Raw genomic sequence first — 23,303 nt, forward strand, 5'->3', positions numbered from 1 at the left:
GAACAAATGAACGAACCAACACAGCAAGTAAGTGAAATAAATAGATATTGATTATGTTTTACTGATAATGGGGACAAATGCAAATGCCTACAAAATAACTTTTTTTGTGTGTGTGTTTCAACTATTTAACTGTACTAGAGTGCTTAAAATTCCGCTAAAATTGTATTATTTTTTTGCAAGGAAAATATCGGATATCGGTATTGGCCAAAAATGTCATATCGGTGCATCCCTAAATTTGACCACTACAAACTGGGAAGAATAGCATTGGTCCCCTTGTCACTCTATAAGTCTGTAAGCCACAGGAACAGCTGTGTTCATTTTACTGTGAAGTGAGTTGATTGGTTTACAATACACTAAAACATTTGGTTTGACTTGATGTGATTTGTTGGAATGTTATTAGATTGAGTCTTAATCACTCTGAGGGCAGCCAGTAGGACTCATTCTTCCTAACTGTATTTGACCCGTACCACTATTAGTATCAACACATTTCACTTTCTCTAGTCTCCAGGCAGGAATGCACAGGCATAACGTTCCCATTAATGAGATGTAACAATAGTTTTCAGATGTAGGTTTGTGATCATCCACAGCAGAATAGTCCTGCAATGCATAACAGTATGAATGGCAGTCCTCAGAATCAGTATCTACAGTGGTTCAGCATTGGTCTGATTGGATGAGTCTCAGTGAAAAGCAGCATTTAGCCTCATCATCTGACCACCTTGGATCGATTTTGCGCCTATGTTGGCCATGCATTCAGCATTGGTGTAGTCTTAGAAATCCCAGTGGGCCTATATAGGCAGCTTGGCTTGACAGGTGTGTGTGTGTGTGTGTGTGTGTGTGTGTGTGTGTGTGTGTGTGTGTGTGTGTGTGTGTGTGTGTGTGTGTGTGTGTGTGTGTGTGTGTGTGTGTGTGTGTGTGTGTGTGTGTGTGTGGGCGGGCGGGCCTTTTTGAGATCTGCAGTGCAAGGTGTGTGTGTTTATTGATGCTTGCGGTGTGTGTGTAGGCGGTGTCCTCTTTTTAATATACCACATACATAGGTGTATGTATCCTAATGAGCTGCTATTGTGCTGAGTACTGTTATTCAGAGGTGGAAACTTTCCGTGGGAATTAACGGAAATAGATGCAAATTAATATGAATACCATTTTAAAATGTAGATGTTTTTTGCATTGGATATATGTACCATATCATATGTAGATAGAAACATAAACCGTTTACCTTATCATAAGTAGACATAATTGCAAATGATTCAATTCTTCCAATAGAAATTTTAAAAAACTATTTAGTTACAAATTTAACTTTAATTAAATTCACATCGGATGATTTTACTGAACAACAAAAGAAAGGGAACATTGAATGATTCCCAAAAAATGTTTTCAACATACATAAAATTATGGTCTAGAAACTAAAGCTTTGGTTGTCTTCCTCTCAGGCTTCCATGTCTTCTCCCTGGACCTCCTCAATGTCCTCCATTTGAACATCTGACTCTGAGGCCTCATCTTCACTGTCACTTTCCAACTTTGTTGAGGATGGCTCATTGTCAGGCTCAAAAGCCTCAAATTTGCCCGGATGGCCACCAATTCTTCAACCCTTGTATTGGTCAGCCTTAGTTGCGTGCTTTGGTGTGTGTGTTCCCAAACAAGGACCAGTTGCGCTCTGAGGTGGCTGATGTTGGTGGAACTTGGAGGATGATGGAGGAAACAGTGGAAAGAGCCTCAGATCCACAAAGCCCCTTCCACCAGGTGGCTGATGAGATATGTTGGCACGACTGCCATATTGCATCTCCATCCCAAAGCCCTTGTTTGGAAGTGTACTACGCCAGACTGCCAAGAAACTTGCCCTCATCCACGCCAAGGTGGCGAGACACAGTAGTGATGACATCATATGAGCTGCACTGGCAATGGGTGTGATGTGAGGGTAGGACTCTTACTTTAGACCAAGCATTGTATGTCACCAGTGCAAATACCTTCTGTGGTCCAAGGTCATTGACTGCCTTCAGCTCATTTGCAATGTAGAGAATGGTGTGTCTGTTGTCCCTTGTCTGTGCTGTTGTAGAATACTGGCTGAGGGGTGGAGATGATGAAGTTAATTATTCCTTGCCCATGAACATTCGACCACCCATTAGAGCTGATTGCAAAACAGTCTGCTGTCTCTATGATTTGCTTGACCTTCACTTGGTCTCTGCATCCAGCAAATTAGTAGATAAAGCATGTCTGGTTGGAGGGGTGTATGCTGGGCGAAGAACATTCAGAAATCTCTTCCAATACACATTGCCTGTGAGCATCAGAAGTGAACGAGTTGCATATATATATTTGTAATAAGGACAATTACAGCAATACTGAATGAACACTTTTTTTATTTTAACTAAATATAATACATAAATAAAAATCTATTTAGTCTCAAATAAATAATTAAATGTGCAATTTGGTTTAAATAATGCAAAAACACAGTGGTGGAGAAGAAAGTAAAAGTCCAATATGTGCCATTTAAAAAAGCTAACGTTTAAGTTCCTTGCTCAGAACATGAGAAAAGGAACTGGAACTGGTGGTTCCTTTTAACATGAGTCTTCAATATTCACATATTACAAGTTGTATTTCATATACCTTTTGACTATTGGATGTTCTTATAGGCACTATAGTATTGCCAGCCTAATCTCTGGAGTTGATAGGCTTGAAGTCATAAACAGTGCTGTGCTTCAAGCATTGCGAAGAGCTGCTGGCAAACGCAGGAAAGTGCTGTTTGAATGAATGCTTACGAGCCTGCTGCTGCCTTCCACCACTCAGTCAGACTGCTCTATCAAATATCAAATCAAAGACTTAATTCTACTTTAATAAACTCACAGAAATATGAGCCTTAGGTCATTAATATGGTCAAAACAAAACGTTTCAGTGAAATATAGAACCGTTCCGTATTTTATCGAATGGGTGGAATCCATAAGTCTAAATATTGCTGTTACATTGCACAACCTTCAATGTTATGTCATAATTTATGTAAAATTCTGGCAAATTAATTACTGTCTTTGTTAGGAGGAAATGGTCTTCACACAGTTCGCAACGAGCTAGATGACCCAACCGGCTGCATATACCCTGACTCTGCTTGCACTGAACGCAAGAGAAGTGACGCAATTTCCCAAGTTAATATTGCCAGCTAACATGGATTTCTTTTAACTAAATATGCAGGTTTAAAAAAATATACTTGTGTATTGATTTTAAGAAAGGCATTGATGTTCATGGTTAGGTACATTGGTGCAACGACAGCGATTCTTTTTTTGCAAAGGCGCTTGTTAAATCCTCACCCATTTGGCGAAGTAGGCTGTGATTCGATGATAAATTAACAGGCACAACATTGATTATTTGCAGGACATGCTAGTTAAACTAGTAATATCATAAACCATGTGTAGTTAACAAGTGATTATGTTAAGACTGATTGTTTTTATAAGATAAGTTTAATGCTAGCTAGCAACTTACCTTGGCTCCTTGCTGCACTCTCGTAACAGGTGGTCAGCCTGCCAAGCAGTCTCCTCGTGGAGTGAAATGCAATCGCCATCCAAAAATGCCGATTACCTATTGTTATGAAAACTTGAAATCGGCCTTAATTAATCGGTCAACCTCTAGTTGCTTGTGAGCGCTGAGGGAACTTTATGCACTTGGCCAGATTATTCTGCATCTTTGTTGCATTCTTCACATATGATTTGCCATAGTATTTGCAAACACAGCGTTCCTTCTACATTAGCTGCAGTGAAATGTCTCTACACATCAAATTGTGCCCGTTGCATTTTCCTGTAAAGATTAGAAAAAAAGGAAACACTTTAATGTTTGTGGAAATGTGAAATTAATGTAGGAGAATATAACACATCTAGATCTGGTAAAAGATAATACAAACAAAATAACATGCGTTTTCTAGTTTTCGTTTTGTTCCATCTTTGAAATGCAAGAGAAAGGCTATAATATAATATTGCAATTTAGGTGCAATTCCAATTTTGGCCACTAAATGACAGCAGTGTGTGTGCAAAGTTTCAGATTGATCCAGTGAAGCATTGCAATACTGAACAATATTTTGTATCAAGTCTGCCCAAATGTGCCGAATTGGTCAATTGATACATTTTCAAGTACATGACTATAGAGAACATACATTTGTATTACCATATCATTTTTGTAAGTTTACACTCTCCCAGGAATGTCATACATTATGGATCATTAGCTTGTACACTAACTTTCACACATCTAGATGGCCGGGCGGGGTGGGTGTGGAGCCAGAGACAGCAGGGATTCAAACTGTAGAACCCAGTTCCTAAATTTGAATCTAAAAAATGATTTTATCAAACAAAACTATGCTACATTTTATCTCTGGGACCCTCAGGATGACAAATCAGAGCAAGATCTAAGTATATTATTTATCTTCAGAGGTGAATGTATCAAATCAGTTGCGGTGATAAAAGTGTTTTGTTGTTGTGCACTCTCCTCAAACAATAGAATGGTATTTTTCACGGTAGTAGCTACTGTAAATTATGCCCATATAAGACATGTCTATATCCTGGAAAGTTTGCTGTTACTTATAACGTCATGCTATTCACATTAGCGCACGTTAGCTCAACCATCCTCGTAATGGGACACCGATCCTGTAGAGGTTAAAGTACTTAAAGAGACCAAACAATCTATTTTTTGAATTGAAAAATAAATCAAATTATCTCACTAAACAGAAATGGCTGGTGTATCCTTGTCTCTTAGCTTTAATAAGACTCAATTCCTCTGTTATTGTTGTTTCTTCACCATAACTGGAGAGAGGACACTGGCTTTTGGAGTTTTATCTCTAAAAAGTATTTCAGTAAAATGCTATAGTCATACACATTTTTGAAGTGCAAAAATTAAAGTCCCATATTGTTTTGGTAAAGCTCTTATTCCAGGTCTGTGTCCATTGCACTTACAGTATAGTGCACTACTTTTGACCAGGGCTTTTGGGCTCTGGTCAAAGTAGTGCATTATATAGGGAATATGGTGCCATTGGGGACTCTGCTTTGGTGCTGTGCCGGTGTGCTACAGTATGTCTGCTGTATGAATGATGATCAATGGGTCGATTGAGAGACAAGGCCTTTTCTCTGAGGTGAAATATGAATGGCCAGCATGCTTGAGTTACTCTTGACTATAAGCTGTACCTTCCAAGTACTCTTTAACATGAGCATCCATGTACTTTAAACTTGGGGTCAGCTGTGTTGACGTATTTTCAGCCTCTACATTGGACTATAGAACAGTCCTCCACCTCTGTAAACTAGGGGCGATTTTAAATAATACAGGAATCCAAATACTCAATTAGTGTTCAGCCATTCATGACCCAAGTGCTGTAGACTAGTCTTGCATATGTGTTCCCTGTGTATTTCCTATAGCCTTATAGCCTGTACAATACATCAATTCTGTCTACTAATGTGACTGATGACCATATGTTGGATATTCTATATGCTTGATGTGCTCTCTATGTATCCCCATTCCACTACCTTGACCTGGGTCAGGGTACGACCCCAAGGCACTGGGTGGGGAGTGGAGAGTTCAAATGTATGGCTAGTTGTTTTGGCTTTTTACAGTATATCGCTTTTCAGGAGACCGACACAGTTAGTTTAAAAGATTGTGGTTAAGCTGAAATATCTGTGTCTTGCCAAATTGATGCATTCTTGTTTGTTTGTCAAATGATGGGGGTGTCCTGATTTCTACCATAACTTGTACATGGTTAGCTATCTGGAGCCCTGCACTCTACTCTTTAGCAAATGTAGCCCACCTACTGTTACTCAAGTCTCTCTGCTGTCATTCTTCCTTTTGATGACACCGACATATCACTCCCAGTGACAAATAGGAGAAACAGACGGCCTTGCTGTCTTTCTCACAGTGTTGTGATCTAGATTACTGGATGATGACATGCCCACAGCAACAGATGTAGCTGGAAACATAAACCAGCGTCTATATTTAAACACACTTAGAGAGCACTGTAGACCTACAGTACACATCCCACATTAGGTCACGCAGACTGTCATCTGCAGCCCACCTCCCAGCTGACTGCTCTGTCAGACCTATGATGTACAGACAGTATAGAAACTATACAGTATCTTTACTGTATGGCTACGTAGTGCGCTGGGGCTTTGGTAGAATGTAGTGCATGAGATAGGGACTGTGGTGTTATTTGAGGCCCACACCAGGAGTTGTGACTTCCCTAGAGGAAAGAGAGAGAGACTCTTAAGTGGAGTCTTCTGCTCTGTGAAAATGTCTGTCTACAACGGATAACATCATTTGCTATGCATTAGTCAGGCAAACAGCAGTAGGCCATTATTCACTTCTTCATCCTGAAATATTTACACAGTGGTGAGTCACTCGGATGATGAAAAAAGTAAATGTAATACCACAAATGGACATTTTTGCCATCAGAGTAGATCTTCCTAACCCTGTGGTTACAGGGCAGTGGTGGTGTGCGTTAGGGCTGAGGTGAATGCAGGGAGAGGAATTCAACTAGCCTATGGCTAGTACTTTTAAGACCGGGCTAGTAGAACATTTGCAAAATTAGCCTGCAAGGGAGATTTTGTCTTTTCAAATATCACAGATTTTGGACACGTGTTGTGGAGTAAATCCCTGCAGGCAGATTAAACAGAATGGATGTTTTGTGTGTTTTGTGTGAATCTAAGGCTGAAGCGTGAGGTAGCAGATTAAACAGAATGGATGCTTTGTGTGTTTTGTGTGAATCTAAGGCTGCAGCGTGAGGTAGCAGATTAAACAGAATGGATGCTTTGTGTGTTTTGTGTGAATCTAAGGCTGCAGCGTGAGGTAGCAGATTAAACAGAATGGATGTTTTGTGTGAATCTAAGGCTGCAGCGTGAGGTAGCAGATTAAACAGAATGGATGTTTTCTGTGAATCTAAGGCTGCAGCGTGAGGTAGCAGATTAAACAGAATAGATGTTTTGTGTGAATCTAAGGCTGCAGCGTGAGGTAGCTGATTAAACAGAATGGATGTTTTGTGTGTTTTGTGTGAATCTAAAGCTGCAGCGTGAGGTAGCAGATTAAACAACGTCCTGCAGAGAACGGTCTGATGATGACGGGACATTAGAGAGGAATGAGAATCCAACCAGACAACTAGTATTCACAACGCCTTCTAAATGTTGCAGCATTTAGAATAGGGATTTTACTGTATATATTTACAGGAGGTTAGTAACATCTTATAGGTTATTCACACACCAACTCAGTGGCCCTGTGGTTTCCGTCCTGTGATAGGAAGGTTGGGAGTTTGGTCCCGGGTCGAGTTACCAAAGACTCTAAAAATGCATCTTTGCTCGGTATGTTGCATTAAGGAGATGGGTTGGAGGTAAGGCCCTGTCTTTAGACTAGCTTTCTATCCAAGGGGTGGTACTTGTACAGTACATGCTTCACGCTAGTTGGGCTCCTGCCCATGGGACCAGTCTGGCTTGGACAAGATGCTAAAGCCTTTACCAATGCCCATGTCCTGGCCAGCTAGGGTGTGGATGTGGGGCCTCTATGGTGCAGCTTTAATTTACTGTAGATGAGAGGTGACTAGACGTGTTAGTTACTGAGCGTCTGGGATTGTGTCAGTGGAGTCTGAGAGGCTGCGATCCAGACGGTGGACATAGCCCAGCACTGCAGGAGTCCGTTAAGCCACTTAGTGGAGAAAGAGAGAGAGAGTGGGTGAGATACCATACATAGAAAGTATGTCTGGGTCTCAAAAATCATTTGGGGCTCCCCTCCCGCTCCAAAGCATAACTAGAACCCCTCACACACAAATCTATACTGACATCATGCTGACATTAAGGACAGTATGACAGGGTTCTTAGATGAGAATTACTGTAGACATGCATCACTCCTCACTGGATCAATCAGAATTAAGATCAGATCTGACTGTGGTTATTATCTGATATGGTACATGTGTCCCTAATGGCTCCCTATTCCCTTCATAGTGCAATACATGACAATTGGAATAGGGCGCCATTTGGGATGGAATCTGAGTCTTCATAGAAGAACAAAATCACTTTCTGTTGTTTTTCCTTTTCTTTCCATGTATCATCTGTCAATCACATGTTGGTATTTTTATTATATGAATGAGGGTTACACACTGTACCGTGTTTGAAAAACCCCTTTCATGCTGAAACCGATTCACCTTTCTGTGTGAGGTTACAATTCTGTGTAAACCTTGGCTTAAGAATCTCCCTTTCACACCCACCGTTATATCTGCCATTCAACCTTTCTCCACGGACTTGTCAGAGTGTATTAGTGCACAAAGCTGCTGTCTGGTGAACACACTGTTTTTTAAAGACAGATCCTCTTTCTGTGGCGAAGCGAGTGGGAGGAACTGGAAGGGGGCTGCCGGGTATGTGGAGGGAGGGGAGGTAGACTGCCGCAGGACTAGCGTTTCGACTAGTGAACATACAGAGAGATGGAGGAGGGAAGGTTGCTGCAGGTTTAGTGTAGCAACTAGCCAGCACACACACAGAGCAAAGAGGGAGAGAGAGGGGGGAAGGCTGCTGCAGGTTTAATGTAGCAACTAGCCAGCACACACACAGAGCAAAGAGGGAGAGAGAGGAGGGAAGGCTGCTGCAGGTTTAGTGTGCAACTAGCCAGCACACACACAGAGCAAAGAGGGAGAGAGAGGGGGGAAGGCTGCTGCAGGTTTAATGTAGCAACTAGCCAGCACACACACAGAGCAAAGAGGGAGAGAGAGGAGGGAAGGCTGCTGCAGGTTTAGTGTGCAACTAGCCAGCACACACACAGAGCAAAGAGGGAGAGAGAGGAGGGAAGGCTGCTGCAGGTTTAGTGTAGCAACTAGCCAGCACACACACAGAGCAAAGAGGGAGAGAGAGGAGGGAAGGCTGCTGCAGGTTTAGTGTAGCAACTAGCCAGCACACACACAGAGCAAAGAGGGAGAGAGAGGAGGGAAGGCTGCTGCAGGTTTAGTGTAGCAACTAGCCAGCACACACACAGAGCAAAGAGGGAGAGAGAGGAGGGAAGGCTGCTGCAGGTTTAGTGTAGCAACTAGCCAGCACACACACAGAGCAAAGAGGGAGAGAGAGGGGGGAAGGCTGCTGCAGGTTTAGTGTAGCATCTAGCCAGCACACACACAGAGCAAAGAGGGAGAGAGAGGAGGGAAGGCTGCTGCAGGTTTAGTGTAGCGAGCATGGCGCTTGTAACGCCAGGGTAGTGGGTTCGATCCCCGGGACCACCCATACGTAGAATGTATGCACACATGACTGTAAGTCGCTTTGGATAAAAGCGTCTGCTAAATGGCATATATTATTATTATAACTAGCCAGCACACACACAGAGCAAAGAGGGAGAGAGAGGAGGGAAGGCTGCTGCAGGTTTAGTGTAGCAACTAGCCAGCACACACACAGAGCAAAGAGGGAGAGAGAGAGGAGGGAAGGCTGCTGCAGGTTTAGTGTAGAAACTCGCCAGCACACACACAGAGCAAAGAGGGAGAGAGAGGAGGGAAGGCTGCTGCAGGTTTAGTGTAGCAACTAGCCAGCACACACACAGAGCAAAGAGGGAGAGAGAGAGGAGGGAAGGCTGCTGCAGGTTTAGTGTAGAAACTCGCCAGCACACACACAGAGCAAAGAGGGAGAGAGAGGAGGGAAGGCTGCTGCAGGTTTAGTGTAGAAACTCGCCAGCACACACACAGAGCAAAGAGGGAGAGAGAGGAGGGAAGGCTGCTGCAGGTTTAGTGTAGCAACTAGCCAGCACACACACAGAGCAAATAGAGAGAGAGAGGGGAGGAGCCTGAAGCGTTTGTCTTGGCATGCTCCCTTTTGATGTCACCGTTCAGCTGCTATCATTCAGCTGCTGAGAAGAGAGGGAGAGGGCTACAGAGGGAGAGAGGGAGGGGGCTATGGCACGAGAGACGCAGAGGGAGGAAGAGAGAGAGGGGGTGTGGGGGAAGAGGGAAGGGATCTGCAGAGATTCTGTCACAGGGTCTTGTAATCACTGGGCAGGAAAAAACAATGGACCCTATAGCATAGCCTGCTGCTTCTTCTGCTGCTGGCTGAGAACAACTCCAACTGTATGGTTGTGTACCAAATGCACCCTATTCCCTACATAGTGCACAAAAGTGGTTATTATCTAATATGGTTTGTGTCCCTAATGGCTCCCTATTCCCTTTATAGTGCTAGGCAAGTTGCTGAGATCCGACTGCTACTGTTTCTGCTGCTGGGATGGTTTAGATGGGAGGGGGAGGGAGGGAGAGCTCAGTGCTCTCATTGTATATGTGCTGAAAGCAGAAGGAATGTGATTGTTTTGAGCTGCTCCCTGCAGCAGAGACAGATGCCTCTGGATGCTCTGCCTATTGGTCTGAGGGAGACTACAGCAGGCTAGCTCACCCTACTCTTATCTCTCTTTATAGAAGCGAGCTCCCTGTGTATTTCTGTGTCTAGAGCTAGTTCATCTACTACTCTCCAAGAGTGTATAGGCTAGAGGTCGACCGATTATGATTTTTCAACACCGATACCGATTATTGGAGGACCAAAAAAAAGACTATACCGAATAATCGGCCGATTTATAAATCTTTATAGAAGCTTGCTCCCTGCTTCTCTCTCTCTCTCCTCTCTCTCTCTCTCTCTCTCTCTCTCTCTCTCTCTCTCTCTCTCTCTCTCTCTCTCTCTCTCTCTCTCTCTGTGTATAGATGCTTGCTCCCTGCTTCTCTCTCTCTCTCTCTCTCTCTCTCTCTCTCTCTCTGTGTATAGATGCTTGCTCCCTGCTTCTCTCTCTCTCTCTCTCTCTCTCTCTCTCTCTCTCTCTCTCTGTGTATAGATGCTTGCTCCCTGCTTCTCTCTTCTCTCTCTCTCTCTCTCTCTCTCTCTCTCTCTCTCTCTCTCTCTCTCTCTCTCTCTCTCTGTGTATAGATGCTAACTCCCTGCTTCTCTCTCTCTCTCCCTCTCTCTGTGTATAGAAGCTAGCTCCCTGCTTCTCTCTCCCTCTCCCTCTCTCTGTGTATAGAAGCTAGCTCCCTGCTTCTCTCTCTCTCGTTCTGTGTGTAGAAGCTTGCTCCCTGCTTCTCTCTCTCTCTCTCTCTCTCTCTCTCTCTGTGTATAGTTGCTAGCTCCCTGCTTCTCTCTCTCTCTCTCTCTCTTTGTAGAAGCATGCTCCCTGCTTCTCTCTCTCTCCCCCTCTCTCTCTCTCTCTCTCTCTCTCTCTCTCTCTCTCTCTCTCTCTCTCTCTCTCTCTCTCTCTCTCCCCCTCTCTGTGTATAGATGCTAGCTCCCTGCTTCTCTCTCTCTGTGTGTAGAAGCTTGCTCCGTGCTTCTCTCTCTCTCTCTGTGTATAGATGCTAGCTCCCTGCTTCTCTTTCTCTCTCCCTCTCTCTGTGTATAGAAGCTAGCTCCCTGCTTCTCTCTCTCTCGTTCTGTGTGTAGAAGCTTGCCCTGCTTTTTCCTCTTTCTCTCTCTCTCTCTCTCTCTCTCTCTCTCTCTCTCTCTCTCTCTCTCTCTCTCTCTCTCTCTCTCTCTCTCTCTCTCTCTCTCTCTCTCTCTCTCTCTCTCTCTCTCTCTGTGTATAGTTGCTAGCTCCCTGCTTTCTCTCTCTCTCTGTGTGTAGAAGCTTGCTCCCTGCTTCTCTCTCTCTCTCTCTCTCTCTCTCTCTCTCTCTCTCTCTCTCTCTCTCTCTCTCTCTCTCTCTCTCTGTGTATAGATGCTAGCTCCCTGCTTCTCTCTCTCTCTCTCTCTCTCTCTCTCTCTCTCTCTCTCTCTCTGTGTATAGTTGCTAGCTCCCTGCTTCTCTCTCTCTCTCTCTCTCTTTGTAGAAGCATGCTCCCTCTCTCTCTCTCTCTCTCTCTCTCTCTCTCTCTCTCTCTCCTCTCTCTCTCTCTCTCTCTCTCTCTCTCTCTCTCTCTCTCTCTCTCTCTCTCTCTCTCTCTCTCTCTCCCTCTCTCTGTGTATAGATGCTAGCTCCCTGCTTCTCTCTCTCTGTGTGTAGAAGCTTGCTCCGTGCTTCTCTCTCTCTCTCTGTGTATAGATGCTAGCTCCCTGCTTCTCTTTCTCTCTCCCTCTCTCTGTGTATAGAAGCTAGCTCCCTGCTTCTCTCTCTCTCGTTCTGTGTGTAGAAGCTTGCTCCCTGCTTTTCTTTTCTCTCTCTCTCTCTCTCTCTCTCTCTCTCTCTCTCTCTCTCTCTCTCTCTCTCTCTCTCTCTCTCTCTCTCTCTCTCTGTGTATAGATGCTAGCTCCCTGCTTCTCTCTCTCTGTGTGTAGAAGCTTGCTCCGTGCTTCTCTCTCTCTCTCTGTGTATAGATGCTAGCACCCTGCTTCTCTCTCTCTCTCCCTCTCTCTGTGTATAGAAGCTAGCTCCCTGCTTCTCTCTCTCTCGTTCTGTATGTAGAAGCTTGCTCCCTGCTTCTCTCTCTCCATCTCTGTGTATAGATGCTAGCTCCCTGCTTCTCTCTCTCTCTGTGTGTATAGATGCTTCTCTCTCTCTCTCTCTCTCTCTCTCTCTCTCTCTCTCTCTCTCTCTCTCTCTCTCTCTCTCTCTCTCTCTCTCTCTCTCTCTCTCTGTGTGTGTGTGTATAGAAGCTTGCTCCCTGTTTCTCTCTCTCTCTCTCTGTGTATAGAAGCTTGCTTGCTCCCTGTTTTTCTCTCTCTCCCTCTTTGTGTATAGAAGCTTGCTCCCTGCTTCTCTCTCTCTCTCTATCTCTCTCTGTGTGTATAGAAGCTAGCTCCCTGCTTCTCTCTCTCTGTGTATAGAAGCTTGCTCCCTGCTTCTCTCTCTCTCTCTTTGTGCATAGAAACTTGCTCCCTGATTTTCTCTCTCTCTCTCTGTGTATATAAAAGCTAGCTCCCTGCTTCTCTCTGTGTGTATAGAAGCTAACTCCCTCTTTCTTTCTCTGTGTGTATATAGAGTACGACCGATTATGATTTTTCAACGCCAATACTGATTATTGGAGGACCAAAAAAGCCAATAGTGATTAATCAGGCAATTATTATTTATTTATTTATTTATTTGTAATATTGACAATTACAACAATACTGAATGAAGTTATTTTAACTTAATATAATACATCAATAAAATCCATTTAGCCTCAAATAAATAATGAAACATGTTGAATTTGGTTTAAATAATGCAAAAACAAAGTGTTGGAGAAGAAAGTAAAAGTGCAATATTTAAGTTCCTTGCTCAGAACATGAGAACATATGAAAGCTGGTGGTTCCTTTTAACATGAGTCTTCAATATTCCCAGGTAAGACATTTTAGGTTATAGTTATTATAGGAATTATAGGACTATTTCTCTCTATACGATTTGTATTTCATTAACCTTTGACTATTGGATGTTCTTATAGGCACTTTAGTATTGCCAGTGTAACAGTATAGCTTCTGTCCCTCTCCACGCTCCTACCTGGGCTCGAACCAGGAACACATCGACAACAGCCACCCTCAAAGCAGCGTTACCCATCGCTCCACAAAAGCCGCAGCCCTTGCAGAGCAAGGGGAACAACCACTCCAAGTCTCAGAGCGAGTGACGTTTGAAAAGCTATTAGCGCGCACCCCGCTAGCAAGCCATTTCACATCTGTTACACCAGCCTAATCTCGGGAGTTGATAGGCTTGAAGTCATAAACAGACTGCTCTATCAAATCATAGACTTAATTATAGCATTATAACACACAGAAATACGAGCCTTAGGTCATTAACTTCTTACGGCTGAAATCCCGTTAGCGGGATCGATATGACAACAGCCAGTGAAAGTGCAGGGCGCCAAATTCAAACAACAGAAATCTCATAATTAGAATTCCTCAAACATACAAGTATAAACCATGCGATTATGTTAGGTCAGCTCCTAGTCACAGAAAAACACAGCCATTTTCCAGCCAAAGAGAGGAGTCACAAAAAGCAGAAAGAGAGAGAAAACGAATCACTAACCTTTGATCCTCAGCAGATGACACTCATAGGACTTCATGTTACACATGTATGTTTTGTTCGATAAAGTTAATATTTATATCCAAAAATCTCAGTTTACATTGGCTCGTTATGTTCAGTAATGTTTTGCTTCCAAAACATCCAGTGATTTTGCAGAGAGCCAAATCAATTTACAGAAATACTCATAATAAACATTGATAAAAGATACAAGTGTTATGCATGGAATTATAGATAAATTTCTCCTTAATGCAACCGCTGTGTCCAATTTCATAAAAGCTTTACGGAAAAATCACAGCGAGTACAGCGCTCAGACAACAAAACAAGCCATACAGATACCCGCCATGTTGTGGAGTCAACACAAGTCAGAAATAGCATTATAAATATTCACTTACCTTTGATGATCTTCATCAGAATGCATTCCCAGGAATCCCAGTTCCACAATAAATGTTTGTTTTGTTCGATAAAGTCCATAATTTATGTCCAAATACCTCCGTTTGTTTGCGCGTTCACTTCACAAATCCAAATTCATGAGGCGCGAGCACCAGACGAAAAGTCAAAAAGTTCCGTTACAGTTCGTAGAAACATGTCAAACGATGTATAGAATCAATCTTTAGGATGATTTTAACATAAATCTTCAATAATGTTCCAACTGGACATTGATTATATGCAACGCAGGACACGCTAGATAAACTAGTAATATCATCAACCATGTGTAGTTATTAACTAGTGATTATGATTGATTGATTGTTTTTTTTATAAGATAAGTTTAATACTAGCTAGCAACTCACCTTGGCTTCTTACTGCATTCGTGTAACAGGCAGGCTCCTCGTGGAGTGCAATGTAAGGCAGGTGGTTAGAGCGTTGGACTAGTTAACTGTAAGGTTGCAAGATAGAATCCCCGAGCTGACAAGGTAAAAATCTGTCGTTCAGACAGGCATGCAGAGAGAGACAGACAGACAGGCATGCAGAGAGAGACAGACAGATGGACAGACAGACAGGCATGCAGAGAGAGAGAGACAGACAGATGGACAGACAGACAGGCATGCAGAGAGAGACGGACGGACGGACAGGCATGGAGAGAGAGAGAGAGAGAGAGAGAGAGAGAGAGAGAGAGAGAGAGAGAGAGAGAGAGAGAGAGAGAGAGAGAGAGAGAGAGAGAGAGAGAGAGAGAGAGAGAGAGAGAGAGAGAGAGAGAGATGCTGAGAGAGACAGACAGATGGACAGACAGACAGGCATGCAGAGAGAGAGAGAGAGACAGACGGACGGACGGACGGACGGACAGGCATGCAGAGAGAGAGAGAGAGAGAGAGAGAGAGAGAGGGGGGGACGGACGGACAGACAGGCATGCCGAAAGAAAGAGAGACAGACAGACAGATATACAGACAGGCATGCAGAGAGAGGGAGAGAGAGAGAGAGAGAGAGAGAGAGAGAGAGAGAGAGAGAGAGAGAGAGAGAGAGAGAGAGAGAGAGAGAGAGAGAGAGAGAGAGAGAGAGAGAGAGAGAGAGAGAGAGAGAGAGAGAGAGAGAGAGAGAGAGAGAGAGAGAGAGAGAGAGAGAGAGAGGGGGGGGGACGGACGGACGGACGGACGGACGGACAGACAGGCATGCCGAAAGAAAGAAAGAGACAGACAGACAGATATACAGACAGGCATGCAGAGAGAGAGAGAGAGAGAGAGAGAGAGAGAGAGAGGGACACACGGACAGACGGACAGACAGGCATGCCGAAAGAAAGAGAGACAGACAGACAGATATACAGACAGGCATGCAGAGAGAGAGAGAGAGAGAGACAGACAGACAGACAGACAGACAGACAGACAGACAGACAGACAGACAGACAGACAGACAGACAGACAGACAGACAGACAGACAGACAGATGGACAGACAGGCATGCAGAAAGAAAGAGAGACAGACAGACAGATATACAGACAGGCATGCAGAGAGAGAGAGAGAGAGAGAGAGAGAGAGACAGACAGATGGACAGACAGACAGGCATGCAGAGAGAGAGAGACAGACAAACAGATATACAGACAGGCATGCAGAGAGAGAGAGAGAGAGAGAGACAGATATACAGACAGGTGGTCCTCTCAGAGCTACTGTTGTTCAGCTCTCTAGGCCAGCTGGGAGTCAGGCAGGAGGAGGTACAGGGGAAGGAACCAGGGAGGAATTTGGGGAGTGACATTTTAAGGCTTCCTCTTTTTACTCCTTCCTCTTTCAGCACCAGAACAACACAACAGAGAGAGGAGCTAACTGCCTGGAGAGCTACACAGAGAAGAGCTCTTTGCTTTGTCTACTGTGCCAAGCGACTAATCTCACAGTCTGGTGTGTAAATAAATAACCACCAGAAAGAGAAAATGACAGCCAGGAGGGAGAACAGAAAGATGGGGTAAAGAAGGAGGGAATCGCAGCATTCATTGTGGTCTGTTTGTGAGCAGAGCAGGAGAGCTTTAAGAACGCTCCAAGGCCCAGCGGTCTGCGGGTCCGCTGCTCCACCAGAACAGAACAGAACAAGACAGAGCAGAGAAGTCAGACTGAGAGATCAGTTGAATTGACTTGTCTCTGCGGAGAGATTACTGACCAAGCCTCAGTCAAGCCCAGCACATGAAAGATGAGTCCAGACTACAGTCCACTACAGGCTGTGGTGGTGGTGAAAATGTGAAAGGTGAGTGGACGTTTCTCTCTAAGGGAAGACTTGTGTTAGCTCAGCGGACTAACACAGTCTTGTATTCACGTTCATTCTCTGGATTAGTTGCATTAGGGCTGTGGGGGTAAAGATGTGACGGGTGAGTCACTGGACATTTCTGTAGAAACAAGGTTGAAGCATAGAGATTAGAGATTGTATAATTCATTAGAGTGGAAATTGGCGTCTTAGCAACATGACTAAAAATGCAGGTCTATGACATCATCCACTCTAGTGAATTGTAGGATATCTATGTGTGTATGTTTCTCACATATCAGGGAGTTTCCCTCTGTCCCTGTATTCCATTCCCTGGATTAGTTTCTATCTAGGTCACTCACAGGCATGGCCTGAAACTGTGTAGCATAATATTACCACATGCTACCATATGTCCTTTTTTAACACAACATTTACTCCAAAATTGGCTGTTTGTGATACAGTATTTCCTGCACTCAGTGAATACGTTATTTTAGACAGTGGCCATTGTTCTCTTATCACGCCTGATTTAAGGCCCACAGATTTAAGGCCAGTTTGTTCTTTTGTAGCATACCGCTTTCTATCCCTGGTAACCTTCCATGTTGTATCACCCAGTAATGCGGAGTCCCAAATGACACTCTATTCACTATATAGTGCCTATATAGTGCACTACTCGTGACTGGAGCCCTATGGGCCCTGGTGCACTGTATATGGAATAGGGTGCCATTTGAGATGCAGACTATGAATACCTGCTTTGAGATCTTTGCAACACAAATATAATTTCAAAAGTCATTTCAACCTGCTCGTTTTAAACATGATCTATACATAATCCTAGGTGTTACTGACAAAAATGGATTTGTGTTCGTACTTTGCAGAGCAGACAACCATCACTATATAACAGGTTGTCGTATAAGAGAGTACAGTCTTAGAAAAAAAAGTTCCAAAAGCGTTCTTCAGCTGTCCTCATAGGAGAACAGTTTTAGTTCCAGGTGGAACCCTTTTTGGTTCTAGGTAAAGAGAAAGGGTTGCAGAAAGGGTTCGACATGGAACCCTAAAGGGTTCTACTTGCAACTAAAAAGGGTCCTCTTATGGGGACAGCCAAAGAACTCTTCGAGTGGCACATTTTTTTCCCAAGAGTGTATTGAGTCATAAAAGGACTGGCTATTTCATTTTAAAGTAGAATGTACTTCTTTTTTTTAATCAAAGCTGTCTGAGAGTAGGACCTAAACGGGGATAACATTACTCTTTAACAAGGAGCTTATGACTGCTTCTGCATAAGGACATACTTATTACCAAGCCTAATATAGAAGAATAATAAAATAAATGTAGAAGAATAAGACAAGCTTTTACATATGAAGCTAAAATAAAGCGTCAAGGTTATGGAACGGCTGCAGCAAGTGGGCGGATGTGTTGGGGTAGGCGTGTGGCTTGTGGGAACACTGGGCTGTATCATTGGGCTGATATGTGGTATAATAGTACTGTACAGTAGCACTGGGTCTGATATATGGTATAATAGTACTGTACAGTAGCACTGGGTCTGATATGTGGTATAATAGTACTGTACAGTAGCACTGGGCTGATATGTGGTATAGTTTACTGTACAGTAGCACTGGGCTGATATGTGGTATAATAGTACTGTACAGTAGCACTGGGCTGATATGTGGTATAATAGTACTGTACAGTAGCACCGGGTCTGATATGTGGTATAATAGTACTGTACAGTAGCACTGGGCTGATATGTGGTATAATAGTACTGTACAGTAGCACTGGGTCTGATATATGGTATAATAGTACTGTACAGTAGCACTGGGCTGATATGTGGTATAATAGTACTGTACAGTAGCACTGGGTCTGATATATGGTATAATAGTACTGTACAGTAGCACTGGGCTGATATATGGTATAATAGTACTGTACAGTAGCACTGGGCTGATATGTGGTATAATAGTACTGTACAGTAGCACTGGGCTGATATGTGGTATAATAGTACAGTACAGTAGCACTAGGCTGATTTTTTAAATTTATTTTTATTTTACCTTTATTTAACCAGGCAAGTCAATTATGAACATATTCTTATTTTCAATGACGGCCTGGGAACAGTGGGTTAACTGCCTGTTCAGGGGCAGAACGACAGATTTGTACCTTGTCGGCTCGGGGGTTTGAACTCGCAACCTTCCGGTTACTAGTCCAACGCTCTAACCACTAGGCTACGCTGCCGCCCCTGTACAGTAGCACTGGGCTGATATGTGGTATAATAGTACTGTACAGTAGCACTGGGCTGATATGTGGTATAATAGTACTGTACAGTAGCACTGGGCTGATATGTGGTATAGTTTACTGTACAGTAGCACTGGGCTGATATGTGGTATAATAGTACTGTACAGTAGCACTGGGCTGATATGTGGTATAATAGTACTGTACAGTAGCACTGGGTCTGATATTTACATTTACATTTAAGTCATTTAGCAGACGCTCTTATCCAGAGCGACTTACAATATATGGTATAATAGTACTGTACAGTAGCACTGGGCTGATATGTGGTATAATAGTACTGTACAGTAGCACTGGGTCTGATATGTGGTATAATAGTACTGTACAGTAGCACTGGGTCTGATATGTGGTATAATAGTACTGTACAGTAGCACTGGGCTGATATGTGGTATAGTTTACTGTACAGTAGCACTGGGCTGATATGTGGTATAATAGTACTGTACAGTAGCACTGGGCTGATATGTGGTATAGTTTACTGTACAGTAGCACTGGGCTGATATGTGGTATAATAGTACTGTACAGTAGCACTGGGCTGATATGTGGTATAATAGTACTGTACAGTAGCACTGGGTCTGATATATGGTATAATAGTACTGTACAGTAGCACTGGGCTGATATGTGGTATAATAGTACTGTACAGTAGCACTGGGCTGATATGTGGTATAATAGTAATGTACAGTAGCACTGGGCTGATATGTGGTATAATAGTACAGTACAGTAGCACTAGGCTGATTTAAAAAAAAAAAAAATTATTTTACCTTTATTTAACCAGGCAAGTCAATTATGAACATATTCTTATTTTCAATGACGGCCTGGGAACAGTGGGTTAACTGCCTGTTCAGGGGCAGAACGACAGATTTGTACCTTGTCAGCTCGGGGGTTTGAACTCGCAACCTTCCGGTTACTAGTCCAACGCTCTAACCACTAGGCTATGCTGCCGCCCCTGTACAGTAGCACTGGGCTGATATGTGGTATAATAGTACTGTACAGTAGCACTGGGCTGATATGTGGTATAATAGTACTGTACAGTAGCACTGGGCTGATATGTGGTATAGTTTACTGTACAGTAGCACTGGGCTGATATGTGGTATAATAGTACTGTACAGTAGCACTGGGCTGATATGTGGTATAATAGTACTGTACAGTAGCACTGGGTCTGATATATGGTATAATAGTACTGTACAGTAGCACTGGGTCTGATATTTACATTTACATTTAAGTAATTTAGCAGACGCTCTTATCCAGAGCGACTTACAATATATGGTATAATAGTACTGTACAGTAGCACTGGGCTGATATGTGGTATAATAGTACTGTACAGTAGCACTGGGTCTGATATGTGGTATAATAGTACTGTACAGTAGCACTGGGCTGATATGTGGTATAATAGTACTGTACAGTAGCACTGGGCTGATATGTGGTATAATAGTACTGTACAGTAGCACTGGGCTGATATGTGGTATAATAGTACTGTACAGTAGCACTGGGCTGATATGTGGTATAGTTTACTGTACAGTAGCACTGGGCTGATATGTGGTATAATAGTACTGTACAGTAGCACTGGGCTGATATGTGGTATAATAGTACTGTACAGTAGCACTGGGTCTGATATATGGTATAATAGTACTGTACAGTAGCACTGGGTCTGATATTTACATTTACATTTAAGTAATTTAGCAGACGCTCTTATCCAGAGCGACTTACAATATATGGTATAATAGTACTGTACAGTAGCACTGGGCTGATATGTGGTATAATAGTACTGTACAGTAGCACTGGGTCTGATATGTGGTATAATAGTACTGTACAGTAGCACTGGGCTGATATGTGGTATAATAGTACTGTACAGTAGCACTGGGCTGATATGTGGTATAGTTTACTGTACAGTAGCACTGGGCTGATATGTGGTATAATAGTACTGTACAGTAGCACTGGGCTGATATGTGGTATAGTTTACTGTACAGTAGCACTGGGCTGATATGTGGTATAATAGTACTGTACAGTAGCACTGGGCTGATATGTGGTATAATAGTACTGTACAGTAGCACTGGGCTGATATGTGGTATAATAGTACTGTACAGTAGCACTGGGCTGATATGTGGTATAATAGTACTGTACAGTAGCACTGGGCTGATATGTGCTATAATAGTACTGTACAGTAGCACTAGGCTGATATGTGGTATAATAGTACTGTACAGTAGCACTGGGCTGATATGTGCTATAATAGTACTGTACAGTAGCACTGGGCTGATATGTGGTATAATAGTACTGTACAGTAGCACTGGGCTGATATGTGGTATAGTTTACTGTACAGTAGCACTGGGCTGATATGTGGTATAATAGTACTGTACAGTAGCACTGGGTCTGATATATGGTATAATAGTACTGTACAGTAGCACTGGGTCGGATATATGGTATAATAGTACTGTACAGTAGCACTGGGCTGATATGTGGTATAATAGTACTGTACAGTAGCACTGGGTCTGATATGTGGTATAATAGTACTGTACAGTAGCACTGGGCTGATATGTGGTATAATAGTACTGTACAGTAGCACTGGGCTGATATGTGGTATAGTTTACTGTACAGTAGCACTGGGCTGATATGTGGTATAATAGTACTGTACAGTAGCACTGGGCTGATATGTGGTATAGTTTACTGTACAGTAGCACTGGGCTGATATGTGGTATAATAGTACTGTACAGTAGCACTGGGCTAATATGTGGTATAATAGTACTGTACAGTAGCACTGGGCTGATATGTGGTATAATAGTACTGTACAGTAGCACTGGGCTGATATGTGGTATAATAGTACTGTACAGTAGCACTGGGCTGATATGTGGTATAATAGTACTGTACAGTAGCACTGGGCTGATATGTGGTATAGTTTACTGTACAGTAGCACTGGGCTGATATGTGGTATAATAGTACTGTACAGTAGCACTGGGCTGATATGTGGTATAATAGTACTGTACAGTAGCACTGGGTCTGATATATGGTATAATAGTACTGTACAGTAGCACTGGGTCTGATATTTACATTTACATTTAAGTAATTTAGCAGACGCTCTTATCCAGAGCGACTTACAATATATGGTATAATAGTACTGTACAGTAGCACTGGGCTGATATGTGGTATAATAGTACTGTACAGTAGCACTGGGTCTGATATGTGGTATAATAGTACTGTACAGTAGCACTGGGCTGATATGTGGTATAATAGTACTGTACAGTAGCACTGGGCTGATATGTGGTATAGTTTACTGTACAGTAGCACTGGGCTGATATGTGGTATAATAGTACTGTACAGTAGCACTGGGCTGATATGTGGTATAGTTTACTGTACAGTAGCACTGGGCTGATATGTGGTATAATAGTACTGTACAGTAGCACTGGGCTGATATGTGGTATAATAGTACTGTACAGTAGCACTGGGCTGATATGTGGTATAATAGTACTGTACAGTAGCACTGGGCTGATATGTGGTATAATAGTACTGTACAGTAGCACTGGGCTGATATGTGCTATAATAGTACTGTACAGTAGCACTGGGCTGATATGTGGTATAATAGTACTGTACAGTAGCACTGGGCTGATATGTGCTATAATAGTACTGTACAGTAGCACTGGGCTGATATGTGGTATAATAGTACTGTACAGTAGCACTGGGCTGATATGTGGTATAGTTTACTGTACAGTAGCACTGGGCTGATATGTGGTATAATAGTACTGTACAGTAGCACTGGGTCTGATATATGGTATAATAGTACTGTACAGTAGCACTGGGTCTGATATGTGGTATAATAGTACTGTACAGTAGCACTGGGCTGATATGTGGTATAATAGTACTGTACAGTAGCACTGGGCTGATATGTGGTATAGTTTACTGTACAGTAGCACTGGGCTGATATGTGGTATAATAGTACTGTACAGTAGCACTGGGCTGATATGTGGTATAGTTTACTGTACAGTAGCACTGGGCTGATATGTGGTATAATAGTACTGTACAGTAGCACTGGGCTAATATGTGGTATAGTTTACTGTACAGTAGCACTGGGCTGATATGTGGTATAATAGTACTGTACAGTAGCACTGGGCTGATATGTGGTATAATAGTACTGTACAGTAGCACTGGGCTGATATGTGGTATAATAGTACTGTACAGTAGCACTGGGCTGATATGTGGTATAATAGTACTGTACAGTAGCACTGGGCTGATATGTGGTATAATAGTACTGTACAGTAGCACTGGGCTGATATGTGGTATAATAGTACTGTACAGTAGCACTGGGTCTGATATGTGGTATAATAGTACTGTACAGTAGCACTGGGCTGATATGTGGTATAATAGTACTGTACAGTAGCACTGGGCTGATATGTGGTATAGTTTACTGTACAGTAGCACTGGGCTGATATGTGGTATAATAGTACTGTACAGTAGCACTGGGCTAATATGTGGTATAGTTTACTGTACAGTAGCACTGGGCTGATATGTGGTATAATAGTACTGTACAGT

The 23,303-nt window shown here is 43.0% G+C and overlaps 1 protein-coding gene across 2 annotated transcripts in view; it reads left to right on the forward strand.

The window, feature by feature from the left end:
* The window catches only part of LOC123992819 (tripartite motif-containing protein 3-like), a 51,593-nt gene that overhangs the window by 5,541 nt on the left and 22,749 nt on the right, over window positions 1-23,303 (forward strand). Inside the window, exon 1 of one of the 2 annotated variants that reach the window (XM_046294359.1) lies at window positions 16,060-16,526. The exons of the other annotated variant lie outside the window; for it this stretch is intronic. The gene's annotated coding sequence lies outside the window, so the exon portion shown is untranslated. Of the gene's footprint in view, window positions 1-16,059; window positions 16,527-23,303 lie in introns of those variants that run through there. 2 annotated transcript variants of the gene reach the window in all.

This window comes from Oncorhynchus gorbuscha, linkage group LG13 (genome assembly GCF_021184085.1).
Source record: "Oncorhynchus gorbuscha isolate QuinsamMale2020 ecotype Even-year linkage group LG13, OgorEven_v1.0, whole genome shotgun sequence".
In the NCBI taxonomy this organism is placed as follows: Eukaryota; Metazoa; Chordata; class Actinopteri; order Salmoniformes; family Salmonidae; genus Oncorhynchus; species Oncorhynchus gorbuscha.